This window comes from Phycodurus eques, chromosome 21, assembly GCF_024500275.1.
Source record: "Phycodurus eques isolate BA_2022a chromosome 21, UOR_Pequ_1.1, whole genome shotgun sequence".
In the NCBI taxonomy this organism is placed as follows: Eukaryota; Metazoa; Chordata; class Actinopteri; order Syngnathiformes; family Syngnathidae; genus Phycodurus; species Phycodurus eques.
In genome coordinates, this window is record NC_084545.1 from 10,986,604 (window position 1) to 10,999,035 (window position 12,432).

Sequence of the window (12,432 nt, forward strand, 5' to 3'; positions counted from 1 at the left end):
ATTCGATATTCAATATCGGTCACAAACGACCTCGGTAAATGCTGAGAGACATTCCATGTTGAACGAACATTTTTACACAAGATGCAAGGCGGGAAATCAACAGCCGGGATTTATCAGGGAGATATGGACGCATTCCACAACGACTCCATGTATGTTGTTTTAAAGTGCAAGCAGCGAGGGAGGCTGATGTTGGCGTATTAGTTTTACGCTGATGGCCCATATTAAATATTATTTGAGCGACTACTTAGATTAAGAGGGTGTACAAAAGTGTTTGATCACATTAGAGGAGGGGGTTGTTCTAATTAAGTGAGAAAACTTGACTCAAACAAGGTTCTCTTTGTGGAGAAATGCTGCAGTCGGGGAAAAGTGTTTGGTAATACCTACAAAAGCGTGAGATGATTTTGATGTGTGCATGCACGTAAGAGAAAGTAACCTCTCTTAAACTCCTGCTGTGCTTTACGGCCTGATCCTTGGCATTTTAGAACACCCTGCATTTTTTTTTTCAATGTCAAAAATCCAATTTTCCACCTCAGTGTGACTTCCTCCTTTAACAGCATTCTTAATTAAACTGGCCCCAGGTCCAGGGAATTATCACTTATCGCCTTTAACATACTGCCTTTTGGGTGCCGCCAGAAATAATGGCAACCATTAACCACATCATGACAAGTCCTATCCTGTGACATACATTCTCCTGACACTTCATTAGGTACATCAGCAGAATCGCAAAGCCTTCTGTCATGACAAAGATCAATAATGCTCAATTTTGACTGAACCTGTCATACTGCAAAAATGCAAACTCTTACCTAGTGAACAAAAAGACATCTACAAGATCTTATTTTAAGAATCTTATCAAGTCAATTCAGATTAGTTCCACTGGACATTTTTTTTTTTTTTTTTTTTCCTTTTGTTTTGCTGAAAATTTTGGAAAAAAAAGTAAAAACTGTCTTCAAATAAGTACAATAAGATGTTTTCACTAGAAACAAGATACATTTACTCGGTAAGATTTTGCGTTTTAACTTAACAATTATTATTGTGGTTATAATTTCCACTGGCGTTAAACAGCAGCGTCCCAAAAAAATTATAAATAAATAAATATAACACTTATTATTTTTCTGAATGAGTCTGACATTGTAAATTAAAACTGACCATTGTTATTTTTGTTAAATTGGCCTACATGTAATCAGACTAATTGTCAATTCAAAGTTCCTGGTGTTTAATCACATGCATAGGAATTTGAACGGTCACTGACCTTCTAAATTGACTAATGCTTTACTGCGAATAAAACAACGACTCCCTGGAGCTACAGGCAAGAGAGAGTGAGAGTGAGTATGAACGTGTCCACATAGTGTACTGTATAGAAGTATTTTCCTTTGGAGCCAAAACACAGCATCACAATAAAAACCTTGGAAGTGTAAAGAGTTTAATGGTCCAATAAGCAAACATGAAGTAGGAATATTTCTTCATGCATTGATGGAGAACCTGACCTGGCCTCAGGGGGCCATCTCCTCCTGACACCCAGACAAAGAACTTATTAAAAGACTTGGGAAAGTTGAGAAAGAAATGGAGGAGACCCCCATCATGTTGCTGAGACAAGCCCAGCTGACACCATCACTCAGGGCCATGATACCGTTTGTGTTTGTGTGTCCCCAAAATCCCACGGTAGACTCTAAGTCATGTTGGTGGGATGAATCAAATATGTTCATAGAAAAGTGTAACTATAGCTCAGTTAATCATTTAAAATATTAGGAAAAATTATATATATTGTAATTTAAATATTTTTTGTGCTTTTAATGTTTATTCATTACATTTTTGTCTGTCAAAATACTCAAAGGATAAAGAATTGCAGCACACAAAAATGTTGTCACACTTTGGTTCGTATCAGTTTTCCCAAAATAAGCAACTTTTTCTTTGCTCCATTTAATGATTTCCCGACCTCAATAGTGACTATTTTATCCAAAAAGTGATTAGAAGGTATTCTAGCAACATTTATGGTGTTATTGGAGACTTCTGGAGACTCTGAGACTCCCTCCATAGCAAGAGAATTCCCCTCAGTGCATTTAGACTACAAATGAATCTCGCTTGTGCAAAACTGTCGAATTATACTTTGTCAATTAGTGTGCGGCCCTGTGTATCGGCAGACACAAATATGGGCTACTGCTACATAAATAATTTAGTTGAACATTCAAGTATCTTCAGAATCAGAATCAGAATCAGAATCATCTTTATTTGCCAAGTATGTCCAAAACACACAAGGAATTTGTCTCCGGTAGTTGGAGCCGCTCTAGTACAACAGACAGTCAATTTACAGAACACTTTGGAGACATAAAGACATTGACAAAAAACAATTGTGCAAAAAGATGCAGAGTCCTCTAGCACTTAGAGCAGTTCGAATGACTAATATTGCAATAGACCGGTGCAATGACCATTGTGCAAGGGGCGCCGAGACTTCAAGGAGTGTATGCGGTTTAAAGTGACGAGTAGTGCGATCATCTGGGACAATGTTGGTTGTGCAAATGTTACAGATACTCCTCAAACAGTGTGCAAATGGAGCCGATGCTACTCTGGCATGAGTGGCCAGTATGTGCAAATAGTGCAGCATGGCGAGACAACTACAGTGAGTGCACGAGTAATACATAATTGGCCCCACAGAAATGTGACAACGAACTCAGTCAAAAAAAAATATATTTGCCAGCTTGTTGTAATGGAATTATAGGTTAGGTGTTGAAGAAGTTGATCTTACAGAAGCTAAAGCTGGTAACACCATTAGCTAATGCTCATCTGCGCAAAAACTACATCTCTGCTTACTTTTTAACCTTGGCATAATCGTTTTTATGTGTAGTCCATTGCTTGAAAATGGCGGCTCTTCACCCTCCAGCCTAGTTGACAAGCCATGGGCAGAGAAAAAAGGTGTGGGACGGTTATTATGTAAATTAACGAAATTGTGACTTCTCAATTCAGTAAAATTCTAAATGGCTTACTCACAGATCATTTGTACAAAAAGGCAGACAACAAAATATTTTTAAAATGTGCTTCTTTCATTCCACACCTGATGGATGGGTGGGCACTCCAAAGACCAATATTATTTGGATACAAACAATAAAGTGTTTTGTTTTTTTAATAACAATGTATGTCCCCTTTAAGTTATATTTGCACATGGGGTGATGGTGCAATGACTTAACATGATTTCAATCTAAATCAGACACATTTTTACCATAATGCATTCAGCACATACTGTCGCCATCATACGTATATGTATAATAACTGCACATTTATTCAAGTACGTACATGTACTGGACCTAACAGAAAGATATCCAATAAAGGAGCTAAAAAAAAAAATCTTTTTTTTAAATTAAAAATCTGCCTTGTTGTAATTGATGTTTGCTCACCCCACTTATCTACAGAAAAGTATTGGAAACACCTCTGTCAGTATAAAGGGAGGCAGTTCAACAACACTGCAAATAGCAATTAAAATAATAAACATGTTACATACACATTAATACTGAGCATTATCTTCGTAAAAGCACAATTTATGGTACACTTCCTTTGATGGGAATTAATTATAATAATACACCGAACATAAAAGCAGTAGACACAAATTCAGCAGGAAAAGCACATACTGGTAATCGTTGTTTAAACATCCTTATTTATATAATGTAAATTTCCTACCTGCAACCCTTCGCTCTTTGCATGCATGTTTTTTTTTGTTGTTCAATGACTGAATTTCCAGTTGTGCGGAAACAAACCTGGTCACCTCTCAGGTCTGGCCAGTTTTGTATTCGGCCCCATGTGCCTCTTTCCCACAAACACTAAGTGTATTTTTAAAAACACTCAGATTTAGGTGGATGAACTGTTTGTACTGTGGATAGATTGTTGGTAAGTTTTGAAAAGCTGCTGTTCTTTATTTGACTGCATGTATTATAGACCCAAAGCACTCTATTTTTCCTTAGCGCTACAAGATATGCAGTACATATTTATTTAGCTTTTACTGTCATAGGACCTCTCTGTCTGCCTGGGACACTCTAAAATACACACAAATACACTACTATGCTAATACTGTTCAACTCTATCCGATATTTTTACCATATGTAAATATTACTTCATGATTTTGAGTGCTTCTAGAGCACATCCATCTAAAGGCTTTGTCAATAATGGAATCATCTGTTACAGAGACTTGAAAATATAATTCATATTAAAGGAACTGCCTTTAACATGTTTTAAATTGGAATGATCTGAATAAATATTACATCAGTAGTTTTGAGGGTCAGTCATGGTGTTACACATGGGTCTGTCCTTGGACCAATATTATTTACTCTGTATGTGTCCTTTAGGGGTTTTATTCACCAAAAGGTAGCATTGTTATCCAGACGTCACCCGACTTATTTTCATTGATTAAAATCTAATCAAACTAATGAGAAAAATACATTTCTTGCATGTTTTATAGACATCATCATCATCATCATCATCATCATCATCATCCCGGTGGCTGCTCAACAAACTCTTTTTGTGATTAAAAAATACGCAGTTCTATTGCTGTCATACATGAACACTGTCATTTCCATCACTTGAACAGACATTATAGTGACACAGTGTATGTGCAGAGATTTACCTATAAAACTTTTTAAACATGAGAAAGTGAGCTGAAAAACTATTAAGCCCCACAAATGTTTGAAATATTTAATTATGAAGAGATTTAAGTCCCTCAAAACCTTAGCATTAGAAATCTGGTACCTCTAAATGCCAGGAAACAGGAGTTGAGGTAAACAAATAATGTTTTGCTTGGACTCTGCTTAGTGGGATTTTTGTAATTTAAAATAATCCACATTAACTTTCCTCAAAACACCGAAGGAAAATGTGATATGGAAGTGAATCATCCAAAAATACCACAATGCCTTAAACCAGAAGAGTTCCTGTTCCTTGTCTTTAGTATTCCCCACAAACCACTCACACTCCTCACAAGGGGGTTTCTTGACATGCTCCTATGTATACCCAACAAACTTCCCTTTCTAAATCCCCTGCCTCTCTGTCTCCCAACTTCCTTTCGGAGGAAGACAGACAAGCCTTTAATATAACAGAGTCGCTTGTGTTATTGGGATTGACTGAAAAAACAAGGCAGTGGTTTCCATCTGTGACCACACACATTAAATCTTTGTTTTCCCACAAACTGGGGACTTCTTGGCTGATATCACAATAGCTCAATGAGCACTGTGAGCGATGTCATGAGTGGAAGTGGGGGAGCTGTACGTACAGTATTGTGCTGTGTTGGCTCTGGCGCTCAGCATGTGAGGTGAATAACGTGTGGTAGAGGTGCTTAGTACCTTAACACTCACTTATATACAGTAAATGTGTAAAGACCAATCAGATTAATTTTAAAAAAAAAGTAAACTTTGATTAATGGATATATAACCAAGCCAAGTTCAACATCATGGGCTCTATATTCGTAAAGTGCGCAACGTGGTGCACATCTTGAAATATGTATATGCTGTATATTCAACAGGTCTTAAACCAGCTAAGGCACTGCATATTAAAACAGAAATGGAACATGATGACTTCATCAGCTGGCTTTTTTTTTTCTTATGAAAACACGGAAATTGTTTCACGGGGACCGTGCTTAGCCATGCACAGATGCCAGCTGTTTGCATAAACAGATAAGACAAATAGTCCTGTGTGTTGTCAAATGTGAATGTGCATTTATGTCTGCAAACAGCGTGGAAAGAAGACAGCCTCCTCTGTCCAAGCCTTGTGACCCTCCTCGTACTTTAAATAAAAGGCAGGGAGCAGCATTGTCAGGGAAGGTCACAACCCTTGTACAAAAGACAAGAGGGGTGAATGTGCCACAGTGTTAGCTGAACGTTTGCTTTGAGGTGTCTATGTGGCGTCAGGGGGGGAGTTTTGGGAGGAGGGGGTGATAAATAATGGGGGGGGGGGGGGGGCTTACTTCTGTAGGCTCAATTTATAACATTCAGCCACTTCATTGTAATTAAACACCTGCAAAGGTTTCCTCAAAAGATGAATATGTATCCAATTTTGTGTGTGAACCAACAATTGAAAAACAAATGAGGCACATTTGTAGAAAAGGCCAATGGAAAAACAATTAAGCATTTTGCTAAAACTGGTTTCACAGCTCGAAGCCCACAAAGCCCGTTCTCCTATATAAATTGAGGAGGAATTTTTTTAATGCATCTGGGTACTAAAATATGCTCGAGTAATATCTCAACACTTATCATGTTTGTTTATAAATATTTTCCTTCTGGACTCAGGGCAACAGCAATTTTAATTTATCAATGTAGATCACAAATTCATTTGCTCAAGTGGATAACGCGTAGGCTCGTTGAGGAAATACGGTACACATATTCCGGTCGCCAGCCAATCGCAGGGCACATACAAACAAAGAACCATTCGCACTCACATTCACACCTACAGGCAATTTAGAGTCTTCAACCTACCACGCATGTTTTTGGAATGTGGGAGGAAACCGGACTGCCCGGAGAAAACCCACGCAGGGACGGGGAGAACATGCAAACTCCACACAGACGATTTGAACCCCGGTCCTCAAAACTGTGAGGCACATGAGCTAAGCAGTCGTCCACTGTGCCGGTGTAAATCTGTTCAATATTTACCATTGCAAATCTTTGTGTGGTCAAATTCATGTGTGTGTGGTCAACACCATGTTTAGCCCAATGCTTGTGACGTGAAATGGAACATTAGCTAATTTGTAACTGGCACTATCTAAAGCTAAATGAATCTAGCAGATAAATCGTGAATAGTTTTGCAGAGAAGATCGCAAGACTGCCCGAAGACGTATTAGTTACTTCTTAAAGGACAGAAAGGGAACCACACCTCCATCATTGAGTTTTTGGAAGGCATTTTCTCACAGGTATTGTTTGTGCAATTTTGTTTGGGTTGTTTTTCAGTAATTTACCAAACCATAATGGCTAGCCTGTTAGTGGACTGCATCGTGCTACACATTTTATTTTGAAAAGAGCTTGTCTGTGTCATTAATCCAAACAACAGAAAATGTAATTAATTAGCCAGCCCCTTTAATTATCATGTTAACTACTGGTATGTCTGATTTTCCACCATATCTTTTTTGGAATCAACTTAGCTGTTGAAAGCTAAATTACAGCCAGCACCTCCGTCTCCATTCGAAGCAATTTACCTCACGTAACAGCTTCTTTTCGACTGGCACTTGACGTAGGCAAACTATGCCAGTAGAGCCTCGTAGGCTAAAATCATTATTCAAGCCATTTAACCTTGTTTTCGCAATTGCTCTGCCTTGGTCAAATGACATGTTAGGGTTTCTTTACTAGTGCTTCTTTTACCACTTTGAAGAATGCTCCCTCTCCAGGTTAGTCTAGATACTGTGGCGTGTTTGGGGGACTCGTTTTTTAGTGGAGATATCAGCATGTCTGTGGTGTAGTGTGTTTGTCATCTCGAATAAACCACACACTACAAGAGCAGTAAGAACACACATGAGGCCTTTCTCCATTCACCACGGTACCATACAAACCTTAATGCAACCGTGAGTTGGCCAGAAAGAAGGAAGGTTGAGCAGTTATGCAGGAAAGACCGGAAACAATGTCAAAATTAATGTCTGCTCATATTTCATATTTCATGCTTGGCTCCTGGTAATGCAAACCTTTGGGGGAAGGTATGTCAAAATAAAAGAGGCTAAAGTCAAAGTCAGTGTTGCTAGCACCGTCCTGGTCTTCAAAGCCTTCAGGGAATGCTACAGTATATTTTTCAATAATAACAAATGTTCAGCCTGTGTTGAGAAAGTCCTCCAACCCCAGTAGGCAGCATTAATCTATAATGGCATGGTGCTGTTTATATTTTTCAGCTGCAAGAACAACATCAATCCTTCAGTAAATCTAATCTGTCAGTAATTGTAAACTGTCACACTAATGGCCACCGGGAAAAAAAACAAGGACCTCATGGCGAGGCCTCAAGTAACTAACCCCCCTCACTAAACGCTCCCAAAGACTTCCCAGCATCCCACCTTACCGCTGTGCATCGAAAAACCAACAGCCTTCATGCAAAATGCTTCCTGTGTGTCTCAGTCTGGGGAAGGAAGGAGCTCCTAGGAGCTTCCTGTCTTTGCTCAACTCTTTGGGAGGTGCGCTATGAAGAAAGTGTCAGGCGCCTAAGTTAAAGCGCCCCCCACTCTGTCTGTGTGTCTATCTGTCTGACTCCGCAGAGGGGGAGCGAGCCGAGGCTTGACACCACAGTAGGCCAGACTGTGCGCGAGATAAGGCAGGCAACAGGAAGGAGACAACCCAGAAGCCCACACTCCATGACGTGACAGAACTATTATTCATTTTTCAGGAAGTACGAAAGAAAAACAAGATCAACAATATCAGATGCTGCATAGGAAATGGGAAGAAGGGGAGGACAGAAAAGGTCGACTTCATTCAAAACATTCGAGCCTTGTGGCGCTTTCGGATAACCTCGGGATGTTTTTAAAGAGAACAAAGTCACAAACTTTATTCGTAATATGTCCTTATGTTTGAAGTTAACTTTTTGCTTAAATCATTCAATTGAAATGTATGAGACAACACACAGACATGAACAGTCTGGCAGAATTAAACATTCAAGTGGAAAAATATATATTTTCGGGTACGCAGTAGCAATAAAAAGTAACGCAATAAAAATTCTAATGTTTGGTTTGGTTAGAGCATATTATATTATATGCTGCAATATTTAAACCAATGTTGATGCCCTCAGTTCACCTTTTGGGGCATTTGGCAGTTCAACACCAGCATTTCCCAGCATTCCCAACAATTGGGGCGAATTTCAGAATTTCTCCCCCTTCTGTTTAAAGCCAGCACTGACAGATGTAAATGATGTCACTAAAAGATTATGTGTGTTAAATGATTCGCCAAGCCCCACCCACCCACTTCAGATTTCATATTATTATTATTTTTTAAAACATGTTTTGTAACAAGAGAATGCAGAGGTAATTGTGTATTATTTTATTGATTATTGTATTGGATACATTCATAATGGCCCCCTTGAGGGAAACCTTTTAACAGCCCTTGTTTGGATAGAAACGATACGGTGTCATTTTCAAAAATGCCCACTTTTAGAACTGTTTTTAAATGCTTGCTTTTTCAGGCTCCAAAATCCTGTTGACTATGCATTATTTAAAAAATGAACAGTTTTGACTGTTTTGAGTTAAAAAAATAAAAAAATAAATGTGTCCCTTCATGCAGAAGCACAAAGCTAATGCAAAGCCTCGGGGCGCCAACTGATTAGATGAACAAACCCATTGGCGCCACCTTAGCCCAAACACTTGTCGTTGTCACCACACACATAAATCCTTTGTTTCTCATCGCCACACAGAAGCCTTGAACAATAGTGAGTAAACAAGGATGACAGTGGAAGAAGAGTCTGTTTGCTCACGACTGTCCTCTCCCACACGCATTCCAAACAATCTTGTGTGTCTAGTAAAGGTGAGCGTGAAACGGTGGCGGCGGTGCCGCAGCACCAAGCAAACACGCCGGACAGACAAGAGCAACGATTAGCATCACACACGTGCAAATGCAAACAGTCACCAAAGACACTCTAGAAAAGTCAATATAAGAAAACTGGGATCCCATCCAAGATTAACTGCATTACATATGTGGCTTATATTCATCTGTTTAAACTTCAAGTTTTCTTGTTCAGCTATCCAGAGCTGGCCCAAGCCTCTACTGGGCACTCAGCAAATTTCCATATTTTTGCCTTCTATTTCTGCCAATAATATTGATTTTGGATCACTTATTCATTCATCTTCCATACCGCTTATCCTCATTAAGGTCACGGGTGAGCTGGAGCTTCTATGCCAACAGACTTTGGCAGAGACACGGGTTACACCCTGGACTGGTTGCCAGCAAATTGCATGGCATGTCATAGACAAAAAAAAAAAAAAAAAAAAAAACATTCATACAATTTAGAGTCTGCAATCAACCTAACACGCATGTTTTTGGAATGTGGGAGGAAACCGGAGTAACCGGAGAAAACCCACGCAGGAGAATGTGCAAAGACCACACAGGAAGGCCGGTGCCCGGATTTGTACCAACAACCTCTGAACTGTGAGGCAGATTTGCTAACTAGTCACTACTTTTTTTTTAAAATACCCCTCCTAAATAAAAACAGAAGTTAAAAAATATAATTAAAATATGATCTAATTTTGGCGGCACGGTGAACGACTGTTTAGCATATCTGCCTCACAGTTCTGAGGACCCGGGTTCAAATCCAGGCCCCGCCTGTGTGAAGTTTTCTCCGGGTACTCCGGTTTCCTCCCACAGCAAAACATGCGTGGTAGGTTGATTTAAGACTAAAATTGCCCATAGGTGTCAATGTGAGTGTGAATGATTGTGTGTTTATATGTGCCCTGTGATTGGCTGGCGACCGGTTCAGGGTGTACCCCGCCTCTCGCCCGAGGATAGCTGGGATAGGCTCCAGCACGCCCGCGACCCTAGTGAGGGGAAGCGGCTCAGAAAATAGAAGGATGGATATCATCTCATTTTCAAATCTAATATTTATTCATCCATATGCAGGTTCAGGAGCTTTAAGGTCAAAGGTTTGCTCAAAATTTCATGTTTATACAAAATTACTTAATGAAATCAATTTTAACATGTTTCATATTTCTTCTGGATTCAAAGGAACAAATTTAGATTAGGAATGTATATCTGAAAAAAATATTTTCCAAACTGTGTTTGGAATATTTAGCCTATGACTATCATTCTTGGATTCATCTTTTCAAGCATCTCTTCACCAATTCAAGATTTAAAAAATAAGATATTTAAAGAAGAACGGTTCAAAGGAAAATTGCCGAAGCAAGATTTGAGTTACCCCGCTGGCGCAGCCAGACCCCCAACCAGCCTTTGAAGTCATGCTTGGGTGGTGTTCTTAGAGGAGAAATGGTTTGCGTGGCCCTCATGCAGGGAACAGAGGATGGCAGGAAGGTGGATAGAGAGAGCAAGAGGCACAGTTTGGGGGAGGAGGAGGGCTGCATTGTCAGCAGCAGGGTTACCTTCAAAACAGCGTGGGCTCAATATGTTTCTGGTCCCCCGTGTCATGTGAACACACCCTGTGTGACAAGATCGAAAAGGCACCACATTGATGTGAGGTCAAAGGTCAATAAGGGGCTAAAGGCTCATTTTTTATGGTGATGATGACAAACTGTGGAGGCTATAACTCAAAAGGGACTTTTTGTTTATGGCGTGTGTCAGTGTTGTGTTTTATCAACAGTAATATAACGGATTATCATCCATCCATCCATCCATTTTCTGAACCGCTTCTCCTCACGAGGGTCGCGGGCGTGCTGGAGCCTATCCCAGACATCATCGGGCAGGAGGCGGGGCACACCCTGAAATGGTTGCCAGCCAATGGCAGGGCACATACAAACAAACAACCATTCGCACTCACATTCACACTTACGGGCAATTTGGAGTCTTCAATTAACCTACCATGCATGTTTTTGGGATTGAAACAGCGACAAGTAGCAACATAAACTGCCAAGAAAGAATGAAATACTGCAAACAGATGATCTCACAAGCGTCTGATTGGTGATGCCAGCACATTATTTGCCACAGCATTGTCTTAATGCGTTGTGAATTGATATGGACGACATTTATTTGTTGATGAGTTTGAGTTTGTTTTGAAATTATCATAATAATAATAATAATGGTACACAATAAAATTACAGTGATTTCTGAGAAATTCTAGTGAACGGTTGTCCCGTTGTGGGTTTTTCACGGTTAGTATGTGGGATCTTGAGCTTGTCGTCAAATTACCACTAGAGGGAGCCAAATCACAGATTTATTCTGTTTGTCCGAACTAAATGGGACGGAAATTGATGGGTGGATGGATGGATGGATGGATATCTCAATATTGGTTTAACTGTCCCAAACTGTAGTTCAAGTTTACTACTATACTACTGTAGGCGAGGAGGCCACTTATAAGCCCATATGATCTCTGTCCTTGGATCTGCAATAATCTGATTGCACCGGTAATTCACCACGGAATATATATTTTTTTATATTATTTTCTTATGTGTAATTTTTGCTGTGGTAGGCAACATAAAATTGGGGCCAGAGAAGTAAGATGTTCACATAAAAAATATGCTGCATGTGCATGAATAAAGTGGTACAATTCGACTCAACTATACTTCTAGAGCAAGAATGAATATTAAACTAAAATAATCCTGTAAAGTTCCCCACAGGGGAAATTCATATTCACACTGCATCAAAGCTTTCAAGGTTATGGACACTAAATAGAGCCAAGTATGCATAAGACTACTTCCAAATATGTATGACGGCTCATCTGAATTGTGACACAGGCAGGAAGGATAATGAGTAATTTGCTGTACCTGCAAACCCACCCCAAAAAAGAAATATTTGCAGGTGCACCTTCTAGATTGAGGGAGAAGAGACCCTTCAAAGTTACAGT